The sequence below is a fragment of the Epargyreus clarus genome, unplaced genomic scaffold (genome assembly GCF_041222505.1).
Source record: "Epargyreus clarus isolate Ecla_fem2 unplaced genomic scaffold, WU_Ecla_fem_2.2 ptg000026l, whole genome shotgun sequence".
NCBI lineage: Eukaryota > Metazoa > Arthropoda > Insecta > Lepidoptera > Hesperiidae > Epargyreus > Epargyreus clarus.
The window spans coordinates 7,160,970-7,175,402 of record NW_027332233.1 but is presented as its reverse complement, the minus strand read 5'-3'; the positions used below and the strand labels follow the sequence as shown (position 1 = coordinate 7,175,402).

General features: G+C 34.4%; 1 protein-coding gene across 1 annotated transcript in view; it reads left to right on the top strand.

The window, feature by feature from the left end:
- The first annotated feature begins 2,557 nt into the window (after positions 1-2,557).
- Hs3st-A (Heparan sulfate 3-O sulfotransferase-A) overlaps positions 2,558-14,433 on the top strand; it is a 102,928-nt gene continuing 91,052 nt past the window's right edge. The window contains exon 1 of the mRNA XM_073087635.1: positions 2,558-2,768. The gene's annotated coding sequence lies outside the window, so the exon portion shown is untranslated. The remainder of the gene's footprint in view (positions 2,769-14,433) is intronic.

Here is a 14,433-nt window from a genome sequence, read left to right as displayed (position 1 = left end):
AATGAATTAATTAATTCGTGTAATTAATTATTAATACTCATATATAAAATTTATACTCTAATTTGATGTATGCAATACTATAAGAGAAACTTTTTAATGTACGTAAAGCTTAAAGCTTCTGTAAGTTTAAATAAAAAGTACTTCTTACTCGAATATATGGATAGTTTCATGCAGAACGTCGATCAGATGAATTATTTTGCAATCCGACGTCTGAAATGTTTTGTATTTCAGTTCTTTTGACTATCAATGTAAAATGGGATACATCGTGAAAAGATGAAACATTTTACAGCATAAAACGTATTTCTTTTTATTCACTACATTTACAAATATATACATTTACAAATACCTACATATTTCTTAAATAGATTTGTTAGCAAAATTTGTTTAATATGTAGCTAATGAAATGTGACTTTATACGCGGATAAAATCAATTAATTGAAGAAATTTCCGAAAACAATAATGTTAAATATGCTATTGGTTTGAAATTCAATTTTACAAGTTGGAGTCTGGGGTTCGAATTCATTACAATTATTTATGGTTTTTCACGATAGACTATGGCCTAAACCTTTATTCTGTGCAGACCTGTGCCCAAAAGAGAAAAAGAAAATAAAATTAATTTCATAATTTAATACAAGAAACTAGAACTTCAACACACATCAACCATTATATAAATTGATATACTAATGTACCTAGGTAATTTTAAAATCGACCAGTGTCATAAAATTACATCAATGTTGCAGTGAATGTGGAAATGGATCGCTAACGATTACAAATTGATATTGAAGTGTAACCGTTAGTTATGTAGGTTATTGAACAGTATAAAACTATAGTAGTTTAATATCAAACGAAAGTCTGTTATATAAACTTTTACTTGTTTTTTTATAATATAGGAGTGGCAGACGAACCTGCAGTGCACCTAATGGCAAGTGGCTATTGCCGCCCATGGCTGTAATCACCTCCAGATAGGATTAGATATTCTTGAGGTCGGCCACAGGCGCGCCTCTAACCCTAAGGCCTAAGCTGGAACGCGTCGGAAAAGTATGTCTACCACAGCTTACGCCTCCCTCACAATTAAAGACAATAATGATCAATTGAAAAAAAAACCTGATTTCAAATATATAGACACGATTTGAACCTCGGACCTCCAGTATGAGAGGCGAAAACATACTATTATGACATCGTACGCGTCTTATCATTCTATAAAAGATTTGTTAAATAACATAATGAATTAAGTTTAAGTCGTTCTTATAGTTTGGCCTACAACTATTACATGACTTTATAATAGACTATTCATGTATTTCCGATATCATTTGGACAAATTATTGCACATTACATTAATCGATAGGCCTATGGTATTCGTATTACATAATCGTAACTGTTCAAAATGATCGGGATATCGGGGTTGCAAACTCTAACTATTAATAAATTTGTGCATATGTACTTTATCTACGAGTAAATGGTTTATTTTCATAACTATGTTTTCGTGGATTCACTTGGTTCACTGGTTTGTTTAAATAATAATGCGACCAGCATTTTTTACAAGATCGAAGTAGTAAAAAAGCTTTCAGTAATGATGGTCACTGTCGCTCCTCGGTATCTTTAACCAATTCCATATAGAAGGGTTTTGAAGGAAGATCGCCTCATTTGTAAGTGAGTCGGCAACCAAAGGCTTCCACCGAAATACAATATCTGCTTCGCAATAGAAATAGGTCCACTAACCTCATCGAACCATACTGATTGTACCTCAATCTTTCGTCTTTCTTCGATCTTTTGATCTTTCAAAATACATTTTACAAATATTCTTTCAGTAGATCTTATTAATCAGGTTTATATAATGATGTTAAAAGAATATTTTATGTACCCTAAACAACGATTTCTTTGTAAATTGAACAAAAATAATCACAAGGTAACATAATTCGCTTGCTTGCGTATTCGGATTAATGATTCAACCGTAAATTCTCCTTTGAAGCCTTCCAATTTATTGTAAAATGGGGCCTTGAATCCTCATACGTAATATTACTTTAGCGAAGACGTGGCGATAACTAGTCTGATTCCAATGAAGTTGGGAGACAAAACTGCAGGATGATCCCATCTGACTACAGATGGCTTTATTATGGAAATCATACTGTAGCAAATATAGATAAGTGGCGGTTACGTGTAAATTATATTACGTGAGCTTTCTTAGAATATTTTAGAATGTATGAAACGAAGATATATATCTAAGGACTTTTATGCGATTAAAATATAGACCGATATCTATTGAAGATACTGTAAAAATTAAATCTTTATAAAAGCGATTATATTCAGATAGAATCGTCCTAAAGTGGAAGAAATTCGTAACAGCCGTACATCATAATCGCTTCGCGGGGCAAGCGTCGCATAGGAAATCCCGAGCGTAACACCGAGCGAGCACTTGAGTTAACCGCGGCAAACATCCGAGACGGCAACACCCTGGGCGAGACGCTGGCAACATCGGTTACTAGTACGGCGTGTTTATTCTGCCGCGTATATCGACCGGTCTTGCGAGCGCGCGCCGCCCGGCTCAGTCACCGTCACCGCACCGGACGCGTCGCGCGACTCCGCGCACCGATGACAGCTGCTGCCGATCGCTACCTGATACACAACAAATACATCAAACATCACGTCGAACAGTCAACTCAGGCTACAGTTCCGTAGTAATATACCGCGTGTGATCGTACAGTACACTGTTGTGTCATGTGATTGTGCTGCGGTTGCTGTGTTGCAATCCTGAGGCAGCTGTCGAAACGGTAAGATTTGTTTCATTAACTAATTTGCTTAAAAATAGCTACTTTGTTGTTCTTTAAGCTAAGGTTAATCGAAGGCCAAATTCGAAGGACCTTGAAAAAGCTCGCACACATTATGTCAAACTGTATGTTGTAAACACTTTGTTACACTGCTTGATAAGAGATTACGTACAGCTTAACAGTGTCCAGTATAAAAGAATCGTGATTATAATTATCAACCAAAATAGTTGTAAACCCTAGTACATAAATAACAAAAAGAAAATAATATTAAAAATACGTAGTTTAGGTTATTCTTAGATGAATCCTACTTATTGTCAAATAACACTAAAAAATAATGAAAGTGGTAAACATAACGTATAAGTAAACTATTCATTTGAATGTTCTCTTAATTTAATTTCAATAATAATCATATCGTATTTCGCAGAATAAAATAACTGCAACCTATTTAAAATTTATTACGAAATGGGTCAATTATATCATCGGGATAATTGTGGCTCTACAATACAATACAAGTGCACACAGTCCAATGACCGTCTACGGGAACGCTACGGCGTAGCGGCGTAGACGCTCGTAGCAATTAGCGTCATATTTCCCGCGTTATTTATCTCTACGCTCCTTGATGGAAAAGTTTGTTTGAAACTTCGTTGTGTAGAGCTAATCAAACATGTTTAACCGACTTTTATAATTACTTTTACATGTACATGTCATAAACATTGTGGCTAATTGCGTACATACTTACATACGTACTTTATGTTTCTATAAGGATACATAATATGGATGACGCTTAATGTTAGTTTAAAAAGGAGTGTATCGTATGTATAATCCATGCTAAATTAGTGTGAAAGTTTTTCGAAATGTCTTCGGTCTTTCATGAAATAATCTAATTCGCACTAACGGACGGACAAAAAATGAGTGCATAATGCATATGTTCTTATTATTATAATACTAAAAACAATAGCAGAAATCTATACAGATTTTTTACTATAGTTTATAATGGAATGACTCGTCAAATAATAAAATATAATATTATTATCAGACTAGATATTCTGTTCCCATTATCTTTATTCCATTATCAAGGGGATGATGCTTCATAATATTTTAATGTATCCGTGCGTCTTGATTTTGAATTTTGGATTTTTGTAATATATAGCGGTACCTCGTTACCTGTGCTACATGTTACGTGTGGGTAATTGACGGCTGCCGCTCATGGACATCTGTTATTAATCGTTGATAACTGGAGTCTTACTAGAGCTCGATCACAAATGTGCTGTTAACCCTTGGGACTGTTGGAATGCCTCGTATTAGTTTTATATCCCTTACCACACACTTGAAACAGCAGCGTTTAACACTGTTGATAGAAGATAAAATTATTTCTTTATGTTCTATCTTATTAAGGCATTTAAATATGTACGAATATTCAGGAAGAATACATTGTTTTTAATCTGCAATATACCAGAAAATATTTCTGCAAAAAGTAATTAAACAATTATTTTGTCGCTGATTAATATTGGGCAGTTCTCTCTAGTAATTTATAGACATACTCTCTATAGCAAAACTTTCAGAACTTTTATGTACAAAAAGTCATTCTTACAAAAAAAACTATAACCAAATAACTATCATAGAAGAGTCTTGAGGAAATACTTCATCTTTAGTAGTTGCATAGTTCAAGATCAAGATCACTTAAGTCTTGACTTCAAAGACAGGTTTGCCGCAAAATGGAATTAAGAACTTCATATATAAAGTTGTTATGTTATGATTATTTTGTTTCATTTATTGTTATCAAAAAACATCATCACAACTACATGTCTATTAGCGGAGTCGTTCAACTGTCATTCAAATTTGTAATATCGAAGAAATTAACAAAAAATAAAAAACCTTCGTTTCTTTTCGATAGAAAGTAGAGCACACATTTTCCTGCTATCACTTTCGGAGTGTGTTTTAAGAATCACATCTTCTTTGAGATTCTGATAGTTTTTGTACCCGCTTGTCTGTTTGTTTTTCTTGAAAACTATAACAATAATATGTCAAATAATAGTATAGTGTTTTAAAAGATTCGGCTTAATTTTAGAATACGAGGCTCTGAAATGAATACTTAGTGGTTAAGTCGTTTTACTCTTAGGACTCCCGTCTGAGTCGTGCAAGTCGTTTAAGCCAAAACGAAACGAATATAGATTCACATCTTTTGGTGCTTAAGCGCATAATTTTGGAGTCTACCTTCCACTTCAAACAGTTCCAGTAAACTTGTCAATGAGTCTTATAAGTCTTTAAGAAACAACTCAGCCCTAAGGTTAAAAGATTTCGACTAATTCTTTAGTTTTAAGACTCAAGACTGAAGACGTAACAGACCAGTCGAGTCGTGAATTGGTAAAAATGAGTCAAGTTTTTTCAACAGGACTTAAAGGAACTTTTGAGTCTCTTTCATTATTTCTAAGGAAATATCGTCTAGACAATAATTACCTCTCGTAGATTTTTAAGGGCTGATGTATAGTGACTTTAAGGGATACTGATTGTGGATAGCACGATTCTGTAAATAGGAATCATTATTTGTAGATTATTACAAAAGCATAACATGCCTATTTCTGTCTACTAAATGAGTTTTAAATTACTACTTACCGATATAACATACTACGCTGGGCTAATTATGATATTTCTAATTTTGAAACGAATTATTTTAGTTCGTCGTTCTATAATAATCCTTTTATTAATAATAAAAAGAGTAGGAATATCACTAACGGCGAAATAAGGTATTATTAGGATAGGAGTGATTGTACTCAGTACTTATTAATGATATATCCGGTTATCACTAGCCTCCAGTTCATCATCATCATCAACTCATTACTGTCCTACTGCTGGGCACGGGTCTCCTCTCATAATGAGAAGGATTAGGCCATAGTCCACCGCGCTGGCCAAGTGCGTATTGGTAGACTTCACATACCTTTTAATTTTTTTTATAAATCTCTCAGATATGCAGATTTCCTCACGAACTTTTCCTTCACCGTTTAGCAAATGACAATTAATTTCTAATACGCACATAACTTTAAAAAAATCATAGGTGCGTGGGTGCGTGGGATTTGAACCTCGGACCCCTCGATTGAGAGGCCGAGTTTCTTAACAACAAGGCTATCACTGCCTATGCCTATCCAGTTAATTCTTATAAATTAAACCGCGGATGTGTCGACGGATAGTGGTCAACTTAGATTATTGGTTACTCGTATGTTGGGTCAAGTTAGATTCCAGTTAGTGTCAACGTATTATTAAAGTTTGGCGGATGCTTCCAGTATTCTCCATCTGTACATGACATTTATTATTATACTAGTCTCTACATCCCTTGTGATTAACTCGTGACTCCGTTCATATCTATACAATGATCGTGTCAGACACTGACCGTGACAGACAAAATCATATTTTACTAAACAATATTTTGAGTGATACGGTTAGTGTTTGCACGGTTGTGTTATGACTTTTTTTTAATATAGGAGTAGCAGACGAGCATACAGTCCACCTGATGGTAAGTGGCTACTGCCGCCCATGGACATCTGTAATCAACCCCAGATAGGAATAGATATTCCCACCTGAGGTCGGCCACAGATGCGCCGCTACTCCTGAGGACTAAGCTGGAACGCCTCGGAAAAGTCTGTCTCCCTTATCACACCCTTCAAACCGGAACACAGCAGCTCCTAACACTGCTGTTATTAGGTAGAAATAGGTGTTGCTGTGGTGCCACCGGAGTCGAACCACAAAGGGTCCACCTTGAAAATGTTAGATGTACATACAATATTTAAAACTATTTGTATATTACTAATAGTATTTTGTCTATAGGCGTCTGATACGCTATGTCTGTAGATGGTAGTTCATCCTACAAAGTAATCTAAATAGACAATATACAAGTAATCCAAACATTAACGTTTTATTTACCTACCCAAAACTATTAACATCGAAACTAGGTTTTGCTATAAATTAAAGAGAAACCTCCACAGGCATCTACGGTGCCTCGAAGGCGACCTTGAATAAAGGCTAACTGAATTAATCATGCGAACACCGCTCGCACCTCATTTAATTAATAACATCCAACGGACATTTCACTCACTATACTTCTGTGGGTATATTTGTAGATTTTAATTACTTTTTTAGGATTCCGTACCCAAAGGGTAAAACGGAACCCTATAAGACGCGACTGTCTGTCCGTCTGTCACAGGGCTCTATCTCCTGAACCGTTCTTTCTTTCTTTTTTTCTTCTTTCTTTCTATTACAACAAATACTGAAAATAAAATAAGTTGAAAATAAACGGGGGTCATCATAAAAGAAACTGCTTTCTTTCGACAATTTTACCCGACTGCCAAGGAAGGGTTATGTTTTTCGCGCGTATCTTGTATGTTTGTTTGTCTTTCTTTAATTGTTTTTTTATAAAGCGCAATAAGTAGACACTTCAATAGCTGCTAAAATAAGAAATATTTACTAAAAATAAAAAATAAGAAATTTTGGTGCTACGGATCTCTTCTGGCAAGTTCGACTTGCAGTTCGCCTATTTTATTTATTTTTCAGTAGGGAATTAATACACGGTTTGACTGATGGAAATTGGTAATTTCTGTAATGAACCAAATTCGATTGAAATCGGTCGTGGATGCGTCGTTATCCCCAAGGACTAAGTCGGCACGCGTCGTGTCAGCTCTGTCTTGAGACACACTCAAATACTAAAAGGAAATAAGATTCAACGCTAAATCACGCTCATATAAGTGCAAAGGGCTCTCTACTAAAATAATAAAACTCACATTTTAAATATTTTGTGAAACCAATGCAAAAATATTTATAGGTGTATATTTTCACATGAATGGGACGGGAATCCTCCAATAGTGACGTCATACATATGATATTTAATATATTACTTTAATTTATTAAATATTTCGTCAATAGGCTTATAACCCGATCCAATTATGTGGACTTTTACCACCTGAGTGGAACTTAACCTAATAAACCTTTTTAAGTTACGAGTAAAAGCGAAGTTAAATACTCGTAGAAAAAGTTGTAGGAATCCAAGAAAACTTATTGAATTGATGCGAATCGTAAAAACAAATTGGTTACCAAAATATATCTGTAATTTTCTGAAAAGTCGGCCACTAGGATTTTATTGGTATACATTTCAAACCGAGTTTTCTTTTAGTTTTTAAAATCATCTCCGACTGGATTCTATGGATGCAGATATTTTGCAATTACCTTTGCAGTGCGCCAGTTTTTATCGAAGTTTTCCTTCGGAAGCGCGGAAAAGATTATTAGATTATAGAATGAAGTGCAAAGCACAATTTTTATTCTAACATTCCAAGATTCAAAAGTTGCCTTATTTGAATAAGATTCAAGTAGCAAACGAGCATGTAGTCCATTGACGGTAAGTCACTGCCGCTCGTGGTCATCCGTCACCAACTCTATATAGAGCACCTCTTCGACCTGAAGTCGATTATAGATGCGTTATCACTTGAGGACTATGACTAAGTCAACTCGCATCCACTCTTTCCCCAAAATGGAAGAACGGCTTCACGTTAGATGTAGAGGCGGAGTTACCATACCAGTCAAACCATGGTCGTATTTCGGTTCAAATGTAATGTTTTAATGTATTTTATTTATGCTATAATTAACTTTTTTTGCCATAGAGTGCTAATTGGGCACTCTACGGCAAATAACGGCTTTGAATATTTTTATCACAAAACAATCTATACAAATACAAGTAATACGTTAAAATCCGAAACAATTCGTCAAAACGGAAGGTTTAACTACAAATTAAAGGTCATGTGTAAAGAAAGAACAAAATGTACAGATTAATATTATTTCCTAGTAGTACCGAGCGGGGTTATAGGCATACAATCTACATGCCTCATTTACATTATTACGTAATTTGTAATAAGTCGCTGTGGGAATATTTGGAACGAGGCATAGAAATATATATGGTGTAGTTCGTTAATTGTAATTTCAGCTCATAGGTCGAGGGCAATAAATTATGAGCTGTCGTCGCCGCAGATTGATGTGTATCGACTGCCCAAAGAAATAGGCACGTAAGCTTAGGCTTTGGACACATTGCGTGTAAAAATGTTAAGACTTACTTTTTGTATAGCAAACTTTATGCAATGCGTCTGATGTAAGTTGATCACTCAGCTGCATAAATATTGCTACCTATTACGACCCGAGAACAGCAGCAATCAACCATGTATACCTAAAGTCTCTCACAGGTATAGTCCGCGTCAAATTGCAAGTCCGTTCTGAAGTTGTTGCGAGCAGGTGTAGTCATACAATTAGCTATGCCGACGTGATTCATCTCTATATTCAGAGCGGACTAGTAGATTTACACGGACTATACTAAGCTTAAGACCTAAGTTACTTCGTGTTTTTTCTTCATTAGCTACTCGTACCACAATCTACAAATCAAAATACACTGCTGTTATAAGGTAGAAATCGATGTGAAGGTAGTGCCATCACAGTCGAAACACGAAGGGTTTTGCCAGCTTTAACACTATTTAATACTTATATAGTTCTTCATTGACGTAACGAATTCTTAAATTCTATTTATTTTATCTTTGCATAGAAATTATGATACGCCTCAAGGATCGACCTTTATACCAACTTTGGTAAAGTTAGAATTGTCGGTAACTTGCTTTGTTATTGAGCGGCGGTATCAAGGATTGTTAAAGAATAAGAGGTCCTTTATAGTCAGGTACATAATAAAAACGTCTGAAGTATTTTTTGCCAAGAAGTATGCAAAGTAGAAGGTGGTAGAACCCTTTGTGGTTCGACTCCGGCGGCACCACCGCCACACCTATTTCTACCTAATAACAGCAGTTTTAGGCGCTGTTGTGTTCCGGTTTGAAGTTTGTAGTAAAGGAGACAGACTTTTCCGAGGCGTTCCAGCTTAGTCCTTAGGGGTAGCGGCGCATCTGTGGCCGACCTCAGGTAGGAATATCTAATCCTACCTGGGGTTGGTTACAGATGTCCAAGGGCGGCAGAAGTCACTTACCATCAGGTGGACTGCATGCTCGTCTTGTTCTCCTATATTATAAAAAAAAAAAAAACTCTTGTCTTGTCTTTATAGATTGACAAATATTTAAAAAACTACATCTAGTATTTTTATTATTAATTTATATTTCTTCTGTACTTTTGTTACTTTAATATCGTGGATATAATATAGATATTTGAGCTAAGATTTTTTTGTAACATTGAGCTAATAACAAAAAATATCATTTTTTATTTGTGTTCAATTATAGATTTAGTTTAACAATTTTGGTATTGTTAGTTTTTAATCTTAACTATTTTAACAAATTTAATATGAGACAGTTATGAAAGGAATAATTTTATACACTTACAATAAATCGGAGGTTTCGTGATATCATTCCATCAAAATGAGACAGTACAATTTGCTTCGTCTGCTCCTCGGAAATAGACGTACGGAATATTTACGATTTATTTTGCGTAAGCGAGCTATTAAGCGGGGATCGTTGATAGAACGTTATTGTTACGTATCATGTATGAGATTAATTGTTTTTAAATAGACGTTGACATACCAGTCATTATTGTATGTTTTTAGTGGCAAAAAATGTTCATGTTTTCTGTTGATATACAAAAAACCTCCTCCTTTTTTGAAGGCGGCTAAATAGTATAGATAATATTTTTATTTGTATGGAGTGATAGATTTCTTTTAATATGTTCCAATTACATTTGCTCCTTTTAAACAAGAAGTCTAAAATTGTTCTTGTCTAAAATTAACTTAGTTAAATAAGTGAGTTAATTTCAGACGTGAACAATTTTATTCGCGTACAATAAATCGGAGGTTTCGTGATATCATTCCATCGAAACGAGAGAGTACAATTTGCTTCGTCTGCTCCTCGGAAATAAGCGTACGGAATGTTTACGATTTATTTTGCGTAAGCGAGCTATTAAGCGGGGATCGTTGATAGAACATTATTGTTTCGTAACATGTATAAGATTGATTGTTTTTTAAATAGACGTTGACAAAACAGTTATTTTTATAAGTACTTAAGTGGAAAAAAATGTTCGTGCTTTATATTCATGTAGAAAATAGTATAATATTTTTATTTGTGTGAAGTGATAGATATACTTTTATTTGCTCAGCTTACCTTTTAACTAAGTTAATTTCAGACGAGAACAATTCTATACGCGTACAATAAATTGGAGGTTTCGTGATATCATTCCAACGAGACAGTACAATTTGCTTCGGCTCCTCGGAAATAAGCGTACGGAATGTTTACGATTTATTTTGCGTAAGCGAGCTATTAAGCGCAGATCGTCGATAAAACGTTATTGTTATGTAACATACATAAGATTGATTATTATTTAAATAGACGTTGATATATTTATCATTTTTGCAGAAAAAAATATAGGTGGTTAGAGTTTTCCAAGAAAACCGTTCAATATTTATTCCTTTTGTGTTTTAATTTTTTAAGTAAGTTCATTTCAGACAAGAACAATTTTATTTGCGGCCAACAAACCGGAGGTTTCGTGATATCGTTTCATCAAAACGAGTCAGTACAATTTGCTTCGTCTGCTCCTCAGAAATAAATGTAGAGAATGTTTACAATTTATTTTGCGTTAGCGAGCTATTAAGCGGGGATCGTTGATAGAACATTATTATTACGTAACATGTATAAGATTGATTGTTTTTAAATAGACGTTGACATATTCGTTATTTTTGTAAGTATTTAAGCAGAAAAATATAGGTGGTTAGAGTTTTCCAAAAAAACCGTTCAATATTTATTTCTTTTGTGTTTTAATCTTCTAAGTAAGTTCATTTCAGACAAGAACAATTTTATTCGCGACTAACAAACCGGTGGCTTCGTGATATCGTTCCATCAAATCGAGTCTGTACAATTTGCTTCGTCTGCTCCTCAGAAATAAATGTAGAGAATGTTTACAATTTATTTTGCGTAAGCGAGCTATTGAGTTGGGATTGTTGATAGAGCGTTATTGTTACGTAACGTGTATAAGATAAAACTTATTGATTTGATGAAATGTCGATACATTTTTTATTTTCGTAGTAAAGACGTTTTATAAAAAAAATCTTTAGCGAACGGTCATCATGAACGAAATTACTTAATCTTCATTCTTCAGGTTATACAACCGACCGCGCACGATGTTCGACCAGTCAATTAACGTTAATTCTCTAATAAGCAATTATAATTTTTAGATAAATTACCTGTATAAATATCGCGGTATTAATTGAGATTGCGTTACACAATTAGTTACATGTTTGTAAAACATGATACATGTATGGTTGGCTAAAGATTGCGTTACCTAACATGTAATTGATATGTACCTACTCTTAACTGAGTTAAAGTTGTTGCGGTGGAGACTACAAGTACCATATGTTATATGAAATACGAATGGATCGATGGTAGGATAAATAAATAGCGGAATGGCCTTATTCATGGATAGGCATTCATATGGTTAGATAAATCGCCAGACTTTTATTCACTACACGTGACCAAAGGTTCAAATTTTAATGTAATTACAAGAACATTTTACAATTATTTGTGATTTACACATTTATCAGCTTTTAAACACATTGTTTAATTATTTTAGAATATTGCCTATTTAAACAGATAAGTATCTGTATTTAATACGTTAAGATTTTATGGGTTCCTAAGGCATCACCTTTACATTTATTCGTTATAACAGCAATGCTGTGTTCTGATTCGAAGGATAGCTGAGATACTTATATCATTTGTATATATTTCATAAAATTCTTCTTTAATAGAATCGATTACAGAAAGAAAGCGTTGACTATAAAATCCTATGGACAGAGTTTTCTTTTCGGTTCCTCTCAAAAAAGCTCAAATTGACATTAAAAGGCGACATCTGACCAGGTGACGTGTAGCACAATGATTACCATGCCGGTCTGTTGCCGCCCAAAATTCCCTTTATTTCCTCTTTCCGTTCCATTCCGATTCGATTACCCCCGAGGCGAATATTTAAATGAATTAAACCTTTCCATTCGCTATTTTTAAAAGTTATTTTGTACCGTTCTTTGTGTATGAATCAGTAGTACAAAGTATATAACTGCGGAGCGTCTGAAAATGAAAAAGGACTTTATAGAGAGAAATACTCAGAAATGTTAAAGTAGATTTGAAAACTTTTATTAAGAAATAAGGGATATAGTCTTACGTCTTTTCTTTAGTGTCTGGACGGCTTCTACGACTGGTTGAATTTTAAATTTATCAGATTATTATTAGATCTGTGGGTAAGTAGGTTTTTGCTTTAAGCAGTGATAAAGCTACAGTTTTGGTTTCAAAAGTGATGTAAAGCTGGGTATACGAAAATAAATAACCCTTTTTAATCCTGAGTGATCAACTTCAGGAAGGATTCCTCTCTTACCTTGAGGTTTAGTTACAAACTCTGTAAAATGAATCAAGTGCATAATATACAAACTTGGTACACAATACACCTAATACGGCGAAGAAAAATTTTGTAAGACAAAAAAAAATAATTTCTAAAAAAGTTTTTAAAAGTGTTTGAAGTCCAGTCCCTTCCAGTCTAGGGGGAGACTCGTGCCCAGCAGTGAGATTTAGCAGGTTGACCACAATATATACACATAAAATATAATATACAAGCAACGAATATTGCAATATACTCGTACATAGAAAGTCGCAAGTCAAAATGTTAGTGGTATGAACAGTAGCACTACTATGAGTTGGCATAGAAACGCCACTATAGAAATAGTAAATAGAAAACTATTGTCATTTTGCTAGTGAATAACATAACTACTATCGTTACGGTATTTCTTGACAACGTCTGTCAAATTAATGACTTATGGGACCGAATTTGTATGGCAATAGATCATAATGACATTCGCTAGCGATTTGATTTCGATAGGTTTTTTACGTTACGAGTGGCTCACACTACGGAATTTAGTTCTACGAGTAACCACCAGAGGCGCTGTACAATTTTTCATACATTTATTTTACGCAGTCGCTAGCGAGTAATACTTTTGTAAACTCATGGTAGTGCTACTGTATATTAAACGGAAATGACCTCGCCGTTCAACGCGTGCTATCGTGACGTGGTCTATACATTTTATAAATACGACTAAACTTTCCGAATTCGCCGCCTATTAGAGCCCAGTTAAATATTTCGTGCCATTCAAACCTTACATTTTCATTTCTATTCAGCCCGTGTGGTCGGTAACTTGTTTCCACGGCTAAAGTTTCGGAATTTTCTATCACGAATTAGTTAGTAATTAAAGCGAAAGTTCGTAAATAGCTGCTTTTAAATGTTGCCGTTAATTGGTTCCCTAAACAAAAAAGAATAAAGTTACTAGTCTGAACGTAATAAAGTTAGTAGTAATAGTCTGAACTATTTTGCTTAAAGTTTGAATTTTTTTATTATTTTTACGCAATAAATGTCAAATTTCAAATATAGGTAGGCAACACTTGGTTATAGTTGACTATTAATAACGGTGTTGTTGTAGAAATAACTGACGTGACGACGTGTGACGTCCATGAAAATTAATTTGTAGCCTATATTTAGTTCTTTTTACTGAAAATTGGAGTTGAAAGAGTTATAGGTACACGTATATAGAAACACGGCTCCAGGTCAACTTTTCAAAGAGAATGTGTTATCTCGACGGCCCTGAGTAATGCTTTCGGAATTTATTCTATAAGATTCCTAACTTTAT